This window comes from Podarcis muralis, chromosome 6 (genome assembly GCF_964188315.1).
Source record: "Podarcis muralis chromosome 6, rPodMur119.hap1.1, whole genome shotgun sequence".
NCBI lineage: Eukaryota > Metazoa > Chordata > Lepidosauria > Squamata > Lacertidae > Podarcis > Podarcis muralis.
Genome location: NC_135660.1, coordinates 14,089,210 through 14,103,535, shown reverse-complemented (window position 1 = coordinate 14,103,535; position 14,326 = coordinate 14,089,210). Strand labels below are relative to the sequence as shown.

Genomic DNA, 14,326 nt, shown 5'->3' with positions numbered 1-14,326 from the left:
TTTAAGAACGCTTTGGTTTAAGAATGGACTTCTGGAACGGATTAAGTTCATAAAACAAGGTACCACTGTATATATATATATGTGTGTGTGTGTGTGTGTATGTGATTTTTAAGGACACTATAGATAAATCCCATTCCATGGTTTTTTAGGGGAAGGAAGTTAAGCTGGCCTAAATGTGGGTTGAATTTATTGGACTCCCACCATTGCTGACCATTGCCATCCCAGCTAGACCTGCTGGGAGTTGAGAACAAGAAGATCAGGAGGGCACCAAGTTGGGCAAAACCGTTAGAAATGTAAGAGTCAGGAGCAGACCATCATGACATACTGCAGTTGTACAGTGTTTCCAAGCATGCGAAGTCCTTCACACACGTTATCTCGCAGAAATCCTCCCAAGACCTTTATAAGATTGGCACACGTTATTCTCAGTATCCCAACCCACTTGATGACAGAGGCTTTAAATGTGTGAGCTGCCTATTGCTGGCCTCTGCAGTTCATGGCACAGGTCACATTGGAACCAAGGGCCTCATGCTGCACAGGTTTTAATAAAAGAGAATAGGAAGGCTATTAAACCGCAAGCAAGGGAGAAATTCTATGCACAAGTATCTAGAGTAAAGGAATCCAGTGTAAATTAAGCTGGTGTAAAGTTATACCAGCTCCAAACCCTGTTCAACAGCAGGACTGATGCTGCTCCGTGTATCCTGGAAAGAAAAACAAACTTTTAAAACTGTGTTTTATGCATAGCTGTCAACTTTCCCCTTTTCTTGCGAGGAATCCTATTCGGAATAAGGGAATTTCCCTTAAAAAAAGGGAAACGTTGACAGCTACGGTTCTATGATGGGTTGCCAGGTCACGTGTCTAAAGTGAAGGGGCTTAAGAACTAGCCTAAGTCTCCCCTCTCTCTCTTCCCATCCCTGCCACACCCCCATAATGCCCCCTTTTGAGGACTTACACTGGCCTCAGCTCAGCTGACTGAGCCCCACCTGAACCAGAATGAGCAAGTAACACTGGGATATTTTAGGCTGAGCCCTGGTTAGGTCTTGAATGCCTGCTGATCTGGAGATCCACTGAAACTCATCCTGGTTAATCTTCCCATAGTATTACCTCCTTAGGCAAAGTTCAACTGATGGCAATTTTGTGTTGTCATCTCAAGGCAAATATCTCTTTGAGACCTGTGCTCAAGAATCAGAACAGTTGCCCATCAATCTGTAGCTTTACAGATGACTATATAGGTCTTTCAAATCCTTACGGCAGGTAGAATAAATATTGTGTAAATATTTTAAAAAGCTGACACAGTTCCCTGTTTGAAGCACCATGATCTATGGTATTATTTTTTTTGAGAGCCAGCCAGGATTAAGTATGCATCACTTATCACAAAAGTGGGCCATACAAAAGTAGTATCTATGATAGTCAAGTAATATCTATGATATTCTTCATCCTTGATCCTAACTAAAATTCCAGAGGACACTGTTTGACAACTAACCATGCCCCAGTTCTTCTGCTGGATATGTATTGGCAAATACCTCAGAGGATACTTTGCTATACGTCTGTATGGAACTGGAGACATCAAAATTATTAAATGTGTGTTTGGGTTTTGACAGGGTCCCAGTGAACTGTATACTTGAGGTCCAGTTATCCATTTATTAAGTTTATTTATTTATAAGATATTTTTAGCCACTCTTCACCCTAAGGTCCCAGGTCAGCTAGAACAATACAATAAGAAGAGGACAGTTAAAACTATGAAAGCAAACCATTCCAACCAGAACAGAACGGTAAAAAATTCAGCAAAAGACAAGGGTTGCGTGCACACACACAAAATGTTATGTACTGAAGTTCTCACCCTGGGCCAGCAGGGGGATACTGTAGATAGTTATGCAAATGAAGGATCGAAAGTGACGTTCAGTGATTGGATAGTTTGTATGCAAATGAAGGATCGAAAGTGACGTTCAGTGATTGGATAGTTTTAGAAAATGGCAACAGTTACATTGTTCTGGAGCTCTATATAAGCAGGCTGACTGAGCTCCTCAGTTAGTTCTGTTCCAGCTTACAAATAAAGAGCTGCTTTGGAAGAATTGCTGTGTCGTCTGATATGTTCGCCCACAACCTAACACAAAATACCTTACTTTCAAAGGTCAGGGTAAAGAGGTGTGTCTTCACCATACAACAAAAGATATACAATGAAGATGCTAGGTGGGGAGACAATTCCACAATTTAGGGGTTACCAGTGAGGAAGTCCTCTCCCTGGCTGTCATTCTCCACACTTCTGAGGGTTACAGTACTACCAAGAAGGCATTTCAGATATTTGAGGCCTAACTCATTTCCGCATTAATTTGAGCACCTTGTATTGGGCCGTAATTGATTACCAGCGCAATCGTTTTAAAATGGGTTATACAAACTCTAAAGGCAACACTGGCCAATCATCTGGCTGCTGCATTTTGGACCAGTTGAAGTTTCCAAGTAATTTCCAAGGTCAGCCTGATGTTGTGAGAGGACCATCCCTGCCCAGAGGAGTTCTTCCCTCTCGTCTCCCCTTTTAATAACAACCTCAGCTGCAATCCTTTCGCTGGAACGTTCTGAAGCCTTTTGGAGCCACTCACATCTTGCAACCTTGACGGCAAAGCCGCTAATCGCTGATTGCCACCCCACCAGGAAAGGGCCCTTAGCTGCAGAAAGGCTGTCATCTGTTGAAGTTGGCGCCCAAAGTGTACAAAAAGAAAGTTTGGTGTAATTAATATATTAAGAGTGAAAGAGTAAATCACCAGGAGGAAATTGCAGGATGTGGGCGGAATGCTGCTTCCAGTTGCCTAGCAACAGTGCTTGTTCATGGCGCGAGATTGATAGATATCACCCACTCAGATCGCTGGATTCCGACCTCCACCACAGTCTTCTTGCAGGCAGAAGCTGGCAAGGGACCAGCGAAAGGAGAGCAGATGGGGGAGAAAGAAGAACCAATGGCTGACCTAACCTTCTGGTCCTCAGCATCCAAGCACCGCAAAGACCGGCTTCAAAACAATGAGCTTCTCCATTATTTCACATCTCCTTTCTTTATCTTTCAGCAACCTGTGTAAATAGAAACATATATTTTAAGATGTAACTCCTAGTCATATCTCTCTGGGCTCTGCAAGCTGAAGTAATAATATCCTAGAATTAAAACAGCAATTGAGTTTCATAATTTTAGTGACTCATATTGCATTACTTCTAAGTAGGATGAATAGAAAATTCTCAGGTATTATACATAATTATGATGTGATTATAGTGTTCTTGATCACAGATGCCAAGGTTAAGATGCTCCTCCATTTTCCCCCCTCAGCACATCTTTATTCTATTTTTTTTAATTAAAAAAATCCAACATACATCTCCTTATAGTCAGCACTCATGTTCCAGTTTGAAGGATGTTTGCCCCAGAAGTTTAATCCAAGGACCACTTAACACATTCCTGTTTTAGGTGTACATTACAAGGCACTAAGTTCCCATCTGCACTATACATTTAAAGCACTACCATAGTAGTTTAAACAGTCATGGATTCCCCCAAAGCATCCAGGGAACTGTAGTGTTGAGGGTTGTTCTCCTCACGAAGCTACAGCTCCCAGAATTCCCTGTAAATAAAGTCTGCTTGTTAAACCACTCTGAGAATTGTACTTCTGCAAGGGGAACAGTGGCCTCCTAACAACGTTGAACCTAAAGAGTGGACACAATGAGCATATGCTTACAAATATGTGTGTCACATTGACCCGGCATGAGGAACTTGCTGGTTCTGCAGACGTTGTTGGACTCCAACTCCCATCAGCCCCCTCCAGTATGGCCAGCAGTCAGAGATGATGGGGGTTGTAGTCCAGAAACACGGGGAGGTCCACAAGTTCATGAGCGGACGTGCTCATTCATGAACCAAAAATAGCTACAGCTCCCTGGCTACCACAGACAGTGTGAAATGACTTAAAGGGTCAGCCGAGATAGCTAGCAAGAGCAGGCTCTCTTTCTCAGGTGCTGGCGATTTTGGTCACTTGAGCAGGGACTCAGCTGATGTCCCCGGAAGCCCTTGCTTGTGTTCTTGACCCTTCCCATCACTGCCTGTTCACCTACTTTCCCTAAGCTTGTAATAATAATAATAATAATAATAATAATAATAATAATTTATTATCTGTACCCCACCCATCTAGCTGAGTTTCCCCAGCCACTCTGGGCGGCTTCCAAAAAGATTGGCCAGAGGGTGTTAAAGAAGGATTGCACATTTTTTATGTATGCAACAACAGCAGCAAGGATACTTATAGCTAAACACTGGAAAACTCAAGACTTGCCCACGCTGGAAGAATGGCAGATGCAACTGATAGATTATATGGAACTCGCAGAAATGACTGGCAGAATCCGCGACCTGGGAGAGGAAGCTGTGGAAGAGGATTGGAAGAAATTCAAGGACTACTTACAAAAACATTGTAAATTGTATGAATGTTAAGATGATGCAAGAGTAAAAATAAATGGGGCATCAGTAAGTTAGCTGATAAGAATTTGAGAATAGGTGAAATTTGAGAAAAAGTTAATTTTTTTTTGGTTAATATTATGCCTAATTAAGTATTTAAGCATTTGGAAAATAAACTTAAATCTAGAGACATAATATGGGGAAAATACAAATAAGAAATTGAAACAAGGTGATAATTTGCTGTTTAGAATTTTATAAACCTGGAAAGCAGGAACGGAAGATGCGAGGAAGTTCAAAAGTGAGGAAAGTATGAACATTAAGAATTTGGATTCGATGCTATAATTTCTTTTTCTCTTTTTTCTTCTGTATGTCTTTTTTCTGTGATTTCTTTTTTGTTTGTTTATTGTACTGTGGGGGATGGGATTATATGTGTTGGGTGATAAATGTAAATTTTTTTGAATAAATATCTTTAAAAAACAACAACAAAAAGATTAAAAATACATTAAAATGTCACACATTAAAGACTTCCCTGAACAGGGCTGCCTTCAGATGTCTTCTAAATGTCAGGTAATTGTTTATCTCTTTGACATCTGGTGAGGGAACCACCAGAAGGTCTTCGGAGCTGGACCTCAGTGTCCAGGCAGAACGATGGGGGTGGAGACGCTCCTTCAGGTATACTGGGCTGAGGCCGTTTAGGGCTTTCAAGGTCAACACCAAGACTTTGAATTGTGCTTGGAAACGTACTGGGAACCAATGTAGGTCTTTCAAGACTGGTGTTATGTTGCAAGGCAATTGGCAAAAGCATGGAGAAAGAACAGCAGCCTCCCAGTGGTGCAGAATGGAACAAGAGGAAGACTGGACCAAGAGTAGCTGGGGAGTGGAGACAGTGACAAGGCAACTTGAGGAAAAATCTCCCTGACAGCACCTTACTCACCCTAATCCCAAATATTTGAAGCTGACACGGCTCCTGGCTCTTCAGACCAGCAAGCAAGACTCACTTGAAAGCTATTATGTAGATATGAAAAAAACAGAGGGTACCACTTGACATATACTTGGATGACTAGGATAAAGAGGCATCCTTGCTGTTATGGTTGATGTCCCTGTACTTCCCTTCTTTGGCCACAGCTAGGAAAAGACACTGATGTTGGGAAATATGGAGGGTACAAGGAGAAGGAGATGACAGAGGACGAGATGGTTGGACAGCGTTCTTGAAGCTACTAACATGAGTTTGACCAAACTGTGGGAGGCAGTGGAAGACAGGAGTGCCTGCTGTGCTCTGGTCCATGGGGTCACGAAGAGTCGGACACGGCTAAATGTCTAAACAACAACAACAACAACAACAGGTGGTGGGGCATAAGCAGAAGCCCAACCTGTTGGATTGTCAGGGACTGGACTGAGGAGGAATGGTGGGAGCTGCACCCACTTTTCTTAACTTTCCCAAGGGCAGGAGGACAGTATTGATTTAGGTTTGAGGAGGGGCATAGTCCAGAGAGGAAAAGCTGGGAAATACTAGATGAGGAGCAGCTAGAAGAGGAAACACCTGGAGAGAGACAGCTGGCAGATTCACTGTCTTTGGACAGCATTCCTGACCCTCCTTCGCCTAAGACAGGCTCTGAGAGTGATAGAACAGAAAGCGCAGTGGCAGCAAGCTCAGATTACTTGACGTAGGAGTGACATAGATTAATGGGGATGGAGGGGGTAAACCTTTACTGGGAGCAACACCATTTCTAGAAAGATATGCATTCCTTTCTCTCTTTCTGTGATTATTAAAGAAGCAAACTGGTAAGAATGGTCCTTTTGCTTGATCTGCTAATTTACTGCCACCGGGGGGAGAGATCTGATTCCCCGAAAGCTGACATGGATCGGGCCAATGGCCCCTCCAGTGCATCATCCTGTTCTCACAGTGGCTGATCAGATGACAGCGTAAAGCATGCAAGAAGGACCTTAGAGTAACAGCAAGCCTTCCCACTTGTGGTTCCCCGCAACTGGTATTCAGATACATGCTGCCTCCGGTGGTGGAGGTAGGAACTAGCCTTCATGTCTAGTTGCCAGATCAAGAGCCATTGTGGGCTTGTGTCCTGATTCAAAGTGGGTGATGTTTGCTTCCACTGAAAATCTCCTCTTGCAGACTTTAAAAAAAGGATGCTAAATGTTAGAATATCAAAAGCTGTGATTTCCCCCAAAATAAGCTGGAACAAATGAAGGCAACAAAGCACACACACACACACACACACACACACACACACACACACACACATTTTCGTAGAATTAGTCTCATGGTTTCAAGCTTCTGAATATCCAGACTCCCCCCCCCCCCACAAGTGCCCAGTGGCATTGCTAGGCGACTTTAAAGGATAAAATAGCTCAGAATACTAGCATAAGCGGAAGCCTTCAACAATATCAGAAGAAAAGCTGAATTACAGAAAGCAATGTAATCCATTGCTAAGAAGCCTGTTAAGGCACCAGCATTTCCTTAATTAAAAACAGCACAGAAACATTAGCAAAGCTAATAAAAAGGAACAACCAGAGAGATATAATTGAGCACAAGCTGTTGTCAGCCAGACAACCTGTCCGAAAATGTCTCAATATTCAGCCAGAACATATTTAGCTCTTGCATGAGCAAAACCTTATTTTTCCAAAGCAAAACAACCTCTATTCAGGCATGGCATCTGAAATTCAAGTTTCTGATTAGAATATTCAGGGTTTTTTAAAATGCGATTTTTCAACATGGAATAAATAAATAAATAAAACCCAGATCTCCCCCCCTTATATTACAAAGGTGGTTTGTTATTTCCCAGGATGTTCACATTCCAGAGTATCTGCACAATGTATATATTCAAAACAGATATGAGCATCCTTCCATCCAGCAGGTAGACATTTCAGTGGTTAGATTTCCAATATGGAATCTCGTCCAAATACTACTGAAATTCAAATGACCACCGTGTTCCTTTCGGTATTAATTGTGGCTGCAAGGCCCTTGAGTGGCGAGACGAGTGAGCCAATGCCAGGCCAAGTTTGGCAACACCCCCTTAAGCGGCCAATTGGCAAAGCCAATGGAATGATGGAAGTCTTTTGTACTAGGAATGTTGCTGGAGCATTATGTCAGCTGCTCATTCATCAAAGGGGGAAAAAAGCCAACCTGCTCTGTGATGCCACATTAAGAAAACACTCTCAGTGACTGCAGTTGCATGTGTTGTACCTCTCCATCAGTGAAGACAGACACTTAAAGCTTTAATTTAATGGGAAATTCTGGGACAAATGGTGTTGGAGAAATCACTGATACTTTAATGAAGATTCAAGGAATGGTAGTGTTTCCTAACAATAATCAGTAATGCGATGAACTGGTGTTTTTTGTGTGTGTGCCAGAAAGTTAAAAAGAGATACAAAAACACTGACAGCAGCACCATAAATTACAGGCTACTAGCTGTGTATTCTTTTCGGATCCAACACATTTTCCCACACCTGCACGCTCCATAGAAATCACACCTGCCTGACGCTAAATCATCTTTCTTTTTTGTTTCTGGCAGCTGTATATAATTTTTTTTTTAAAAAAAACCAAATCTAATGAGTGAAGAGGGAAAGGAATGGCTGTGTGAGTACTCTAAACTGCAACCTTTAATTTAATGAACTTTCTGCCCAGCCAGAGATGGTGCCTATGCAGAAAAGTTACTTTGGTGTGGCAAAAACGAGAAATACCATAACACACAAGCAAGAAGTCCACTACCACTCAAAAGGTTTCTAACTATTTTTCTAACTCTCTGTCCAGGCACAGGGGACCTGGTACATCTTGGAAAAAATCGCCTTGCTATGGTATGCTGTGATATAAGTACTCAAACAATGAAGAGCTGGGTTGAGCAGGTTTCGGGATATAATATCCCATTAAAGATTGGTGAATCAGGTGCCTATATTTCAAAATAAGTGGCACTACTACTACTACTACTACTACTACTACTACTACTACTATTTTAAAAAAGACATTATGGACACAAATAGTTGGAAAATATGATTAGTGAAGTGGACAATTTTTTTGTGAGCATTTGATTTTGGGGGGCGGGTTAAAGGTAAAGGTAAAGGGATTCCTGACCATTAGGTCCAGTCGTGGCCGACTCTGGGGTTGCGGCGCTCATCTCGCTTTATTGGCCGAGGGAGCTGGCGTACAGCTTCTGGGTCATGTGGCCAGCATGACTAAGCCACTTCTGGCAAACCAGAGCAGCGCACGGAAACGCCGTTTACCTTAACGCCGGAGCGGTACCTATTTATCTACTTGCATTTTGACGTGCTTTTGAACTGCTAGGTTGGCAGGAGCAGGGACCGAGCAATGGGAGCTCACCCTATCGTGGGGATTCGAACCGCCGACCTTCTGATTGGCAAGTACTAGGCTCAGTGGTTTAACCCACAGCGCCACCCGCAGGGTGAGTATTTTCCAGTGTGGATTAAGCACACCACATTTCAAGGCAAATCGATCCAGAAGTTTTGTGCCAGGGACTTGCAGTAGTAGTAGTAATAGTAATAGTTGTTTTTTATATAGTAAAAGTCTTCTTTTACTTTTCTGCTAAAATTGGATGAAAATTGTAGACCTTGTCACCCCTTCTGAGGAGATGAAGTCTGCCAAATTTCAGAAGGTTAGGCATAGCAGTTATACTGCAAGGACTAACTTTACTGCTTTGGGCTGGGAGAACACGCATCACATTCTCTTCCCCAATTTTTTTTTAATTTTTTTTTTGGTGGACAATCAGTTTTGAAAATTGCAAATGTGAGGGAGGTGCCCCTGGATAAGAAACCTGCCAAAGTTCAGGCGAAATAGGTCCAGGGACTATTGTGCTATGTGGTTTTCCTTTTTTAAAATACTGGGGAAAGTCATTTTTTTCTCACTGCCCCCATTCATGGAAGTAACCTCCATGAATTAAAAAGAGTGAGCGCACTATGGTTTGGGGAAAGAAGCAAGGGATCCTCATAACTCCCTTGCTTATGCTCTGTTCTCACAGGAAAAAAAACCTCAGAGGAGAATGGCAACCCACACAAGATATTTCAACATCCCTCCCCAAAATCATGGCAATTCAAATGCACCTAGAGAATAAAGGACCCCTGACTGAATCTGGGGTTGTGGCGCTCATCTCGCTTTATTGGCCGAGGGAGCCAGCGTACAGCTTCCGGGTCATGTGACCAGCATGACTAAGCCACTTCTGGCGAACCAGAGCAGCGCACGGAAACGCCGTTTACCTTCCTGCCGGAGTGGTACCTATTTCTCTACTTGCACTTTTGGGTGTGCTTTCGAACTGCTAAGTTGGCAGGAGCTGGGACTGAGCAACAGAAGCTCACCCCGTCGCAGGGATTCGAACTGCCGACCTTCTGATCAGCAAGCCCTGGGCTCTGTGGTTTAACCCACAGTGCCACCCGCGTCCCACCTAGAGAATAAATGACTGTAATTAAAAGCTAGACCTGTCTGTCAAAATGAAGGATACTTTCCCCCACCTCTACACTCCTCCCCTCTCAAATCCTGGGCTTTCCCCCATTCAATTTGGTTTTTGTTTTCCGGAAAAGAAAGGAAAATGGAAAATGTTGCATGCTTAACGAAGGCAGCAGAGCAACGTGGAAGTATAGGGGGTCCTGGAAGCAGCTTTAGATGCGATGCAGGAATTTCAATTAAAGCACCCATGACAGATGGCTGTCCAAGCAATCATGACCTGAATCGCCTCAAATCATCTAATGATCTGAGATGAATGCACACCTAAACAATATACACATTTTCGCATGCGTTTGGGCTGATATACACATTTTTGCAAGCAATTCCCCACAACAGAATGCATTCTTGTATGCTGTTTGCACAAGCATGTGGGGTTTTTTATGCACACGTTTTTCTATACATTTTATGGCTGGAAAATGGCGCCACAAAATTTGGAGAATTTCCAAGGACAGCTATGTTTTGCTTCACATATTATTTTGAGAAGTCTGGATAAGGTAGGTTCACATTCAAATGCAAACTGAACCGATTTCTCCTCCATCACTACATCTGAGGCATTCCCCCCCCCCTCCCCCAAGCAAGTTGGCTACGACCTGTGATGCGTGCAAAGTTGCCGTGCAGGCAACTTCAGAGCTTTTGTGGCTTTTCCTACTGCTGCCTCCCTGCCACCCCCAAAAGGCTTTTCTGAAAGCCTGCAAGGAGCTATGGTTAGAAAAGCAAATTGCTGAAGCGTTGGTGCATGGGGGCGGGGGGAGACACATTCTGAGTAAATGCTTGAAACACTTTGGATCATAGCTGCTATTTTAATGCACTGAATTAAAGACCACATCCCCCAGAACTTCTAGCAGTGGGGGTCAGCAGAGAGGGCTCCCTACAATTGCCAGTGGGTGCCACGATGGGGTGAAAGAGGAGGAGCTGTTTCAGCACTGGGTGTGTTGTGAATTTTTGCTCCCCAATCCCTGGGAAGAGGGACCGACTGTTAAACCACTCTGGAAATTGTAGCTCTGGGAGGACAAGAGGGGTCTCCTAACAACTCTCAGTTCCCTTAACACGGAGAGCCAGTGTGGTGTAGTTGTTAAGAGCGGTAGACTCGTAATCTGGTGAACTGGGTTTGCTTCCCCGCTCCTCCACATGCAGCTGCTGGGTGGCCTTCAGCCAGTCACACTTCTCTGAAGTTTCTCAGCACCACTCACCTCACAGAGTGTTTGTTGTGGGGGAGGAAGGGAAAGGAGAATTTTAGCTGCTTTGAGACTCCTTAGAGTAGTGATAAAGCAGGATATCAAATCCAAACTCCTCCTCCTCCTCCTCCTCTTCTTCTAACAAACTACAGTTCCCAGGATTCTTCAGGGGAAGCCATGATGGTTCGAAGTGCCATTGTGGCACTTTAAGTCTATGGTGGGAATGTGGCCTTGGTCATAGCAGTACAACAACACCAGACCTTTAAGATGGAAAGGAGAATAGCTGGCTCCTATACAGAAAGGGCAGAAGCATTTTGGCAGGCAGCTGCGTCATGTATTGGTAGATTACATTTAGACCCCTCCTTTCATCCAAAGATCTCAAAGACTGTTTTTATCTCTACGCCCATTTTATCCTCACAACCATCTGTGGAGGTAGGCTGGGCTGAGCAAGGAGTTGAATCTGTGTCTCCTGAAGACAGTGTAGTGTAAAAAAGGAGAAAATGTCTTGAATCCGCCCCACCCCCTGTTTACAGAAGTGCCCCAAGTCCAGCAGCCTTGCATTTAGGCACTGTAATCATACCTCAAGGAGACGCAGGTGGCGCTGTGGTCTAAACCACAGAGCCTAGGGTTTGCCGATCAGAAGGTTGGTGGTTCGAATCCCCGCGACAGGGTGAGCTCCCGTTGTTCGGTCCCAGCTCCTGCCCACCTAGCAGTTCAAAAGCACGTCAAGTGCAAGTAGATAAATAGGTACCTCTCTGGCGGGAAGGTAAACGGTGTTTCCGTGCGCTGCTCTGGTTCGCCAGAAGTGGCTTAGTCATGCTGGCCACATGACCCGGAAGCTGTCTGCGGACAAACGCCAGCTCCCTCGGCCTACAGAGTGAGATGAGCACCGCAGCCCAAGAATTGTTCGTGACTGAACCTAATGGTCAGGGGTACCTTAACCTTTACCTTTAATCATACCTCAAGATTCATAACTGTTGCCTTTTGAAGGACACAGCCCATTGGCAAGCTCTGCATAGTTTCACCGAAATGATACAACCTAGCTCTTGCACAGTTCATCCCAAATTGGCCATGGGCAGGTGAGCTTCCTGGCAGATGGTGTCCATCCAAGTACTGGCAGGTAGGACAACATTTGTTCAACTCTGATTTCCCCCACATCAGAATGTGCATGGCAACTTCCTGACACCAATCTGCAAAAACAGAGAGAGATTTAAACTGCAGCCCACATGCTATCACTAGGCAACCTTAGACAAGAGTTTAATCCTTCAATCACCTTCTTCTGGGGAAGTAAAACAAGTGAAGAAAACGCAAATTCATTCCCATTTTGATTTTTTAAAAACCCTCCAAATGCAGTCTTGTTGACTTACCCCAGTGCTATATATACAACTGCTTTGCTCATTCACCACCAAGTTAATCCGTTTATTTATTTATTAACATTACTCTCACAGTCAAATTGAATCACTGGGAGTTCCCTTGGTGGCAAGCAACAATCAAATGCAGTTATTAAAAGCTGCACAACAGAACGAAAGAGTTACATTGCAACCCTATACAGCCTGGTAAGAATGCTGTCAGAAAGTAAAATCAGCACTGAAAGTAAAAAATAAATAAAAATGAAATCCCAAATCTGCTACAATCTACATATCACATGGACTAAATGTGAGAGAGATTAGGACATGCTGTCTCCAAATAACAATAGAACCATTGGATCAATATCCTGTACAGCTGGGGTGGAGAATATATCTCTGTTTGAGGGCCACATTCCTTTCTGGGCAACTTTCTGAGGGCTACGGTGGGCGGGACCAGAGGCAAAAGTGGGAGGAGCAATAAAAGTATATGTTACTTTTGTATGGTAGGCTAGTTGCTATGTATTTGTGCAAGCAAGAGACGTTATCAGAGTTCAAGAGACATCATCAGAGTTCAAAGAGAGAAAGGTCTGGAGGCTTGTATTTGGGTCCTCAAGCTGAGGTTCCCCACCCCTGCTGAACAGATCAAGAATGGACTCTTGATTCTGGAACCCCACCTAAGGAAGCAACTTGCAGGACAAAGCAGGCAATCTATTAGTCCTCTAAATTAATTTTCCTAAAGAAAAAGAAGGAAACCTAAACAAATGCTCACCTCAACTGGTCACAATGGGAACATGCCCTGAACTCACCCAGCAATATTGCAAATCTATGAAGCCGCACGCTGAGCCAGGCAGATGTGCCTCTTCTTTCCTGAGGTAGCTAAGACAGATTTGAGAGCATGACTTCTGGGACCTGCACTTTGTTGCATGGAAATTTCCCCCTGTTTTCCCGTTGCTAGCTAATATCTTCATCTCAGATACAAATAGTCCCACAGGTTCATTTGTTCTGCATCGGTATGACTCAAAGCACATCTCCTGGGTAGCATCTGGTTAGTTTATATACTCTCAGGAAAACAGTGGTTGAACCTTCCCTGACCTCACAGTTTGTAATCAACACTGGCCAAGAAAATAGGAGGAAGGAAGTCTAATTGTAAGTTATCTCTGTGTTCAGTGTTTTACCTCTATGCCTTGTTTGTTCGTCCCTGTCCTCCAATAGTTTTCGAATGATTGATGCTCAAAGATAGAAGGAAGAAATAGTTCCAACTAAGGAAGATTGGCAATTAAAATTAATGGAATATGCAGAAATGGCGAAACTCACTGGAAGAATGAGAAATCAAGAAGAGAAACTTTTAAAAATAGAATGGAGAAAAATTATTATTTGAGGACATATTGCAAACAAATTAAAACATTAGCGGGATTGATATAAACGCATGCAGATAATCAAGGGAAGGATAAGGGAAAATTTATAAATATATTTGAATTGGAAATGCAGTAACAAAAAAAGATATGAAGTAAATAACCGTAGAAGGGAGAGGAGGGAAGTCAAGGGGAAGGTAAATTAGATTTATAAAGATTTTGTTTTTCTGACTAAAATGTTTGTAAAAATCATTTCCTTTTCACATCCAACAGCATCCATATATTGGAGTGGGAGAAATAACTTAGGAAAAAGCAAGCAAGTTTTTGTAAGTCAATCTGACCTTGGCTGGATCTGCACTGACCTGTTTAATGTTATTTTCCATTATCAGAACAATACTAGATATGTCATTCTAAAACGTCAAAGGCCATACTTGCTAATTAGAACAGTTTTTACTTTGGTTTTTGTCATCGAATGTAAAAGATATCCAGCCACACCATTTTCCAAAATGCTGTTTCTTTCCCTGCTGCTTATTTCTGATTGCTCTGCACATTTTAATTCTCCCTCCCTCCCTCCGTGT

General features: G+C 43.2%; 1 long non-coding RNA gene across 1 annotated transcript; it reads right to left on the bottom strand.

The window, feature by feature from the left end:
- Window positions 1-1,624: 1,624 nt before the first annotated feature.
- Window positions 1,625-13,393, bottom strand: LOC144328113 (uncharacterized). The gene is made up of 2 exons (XR_013393351.1): window positions 13,166-13,393; window positions 1,625-3,057 (listed from the first exon to the last, which is right to left on the bottom strand). It is a non-coding gene; the product is annotated as an uncharacterized LOC144328113 (long non-coding RNA).
- Window positions 13,394-14,326: the final 933 nt, after the last annotated feature.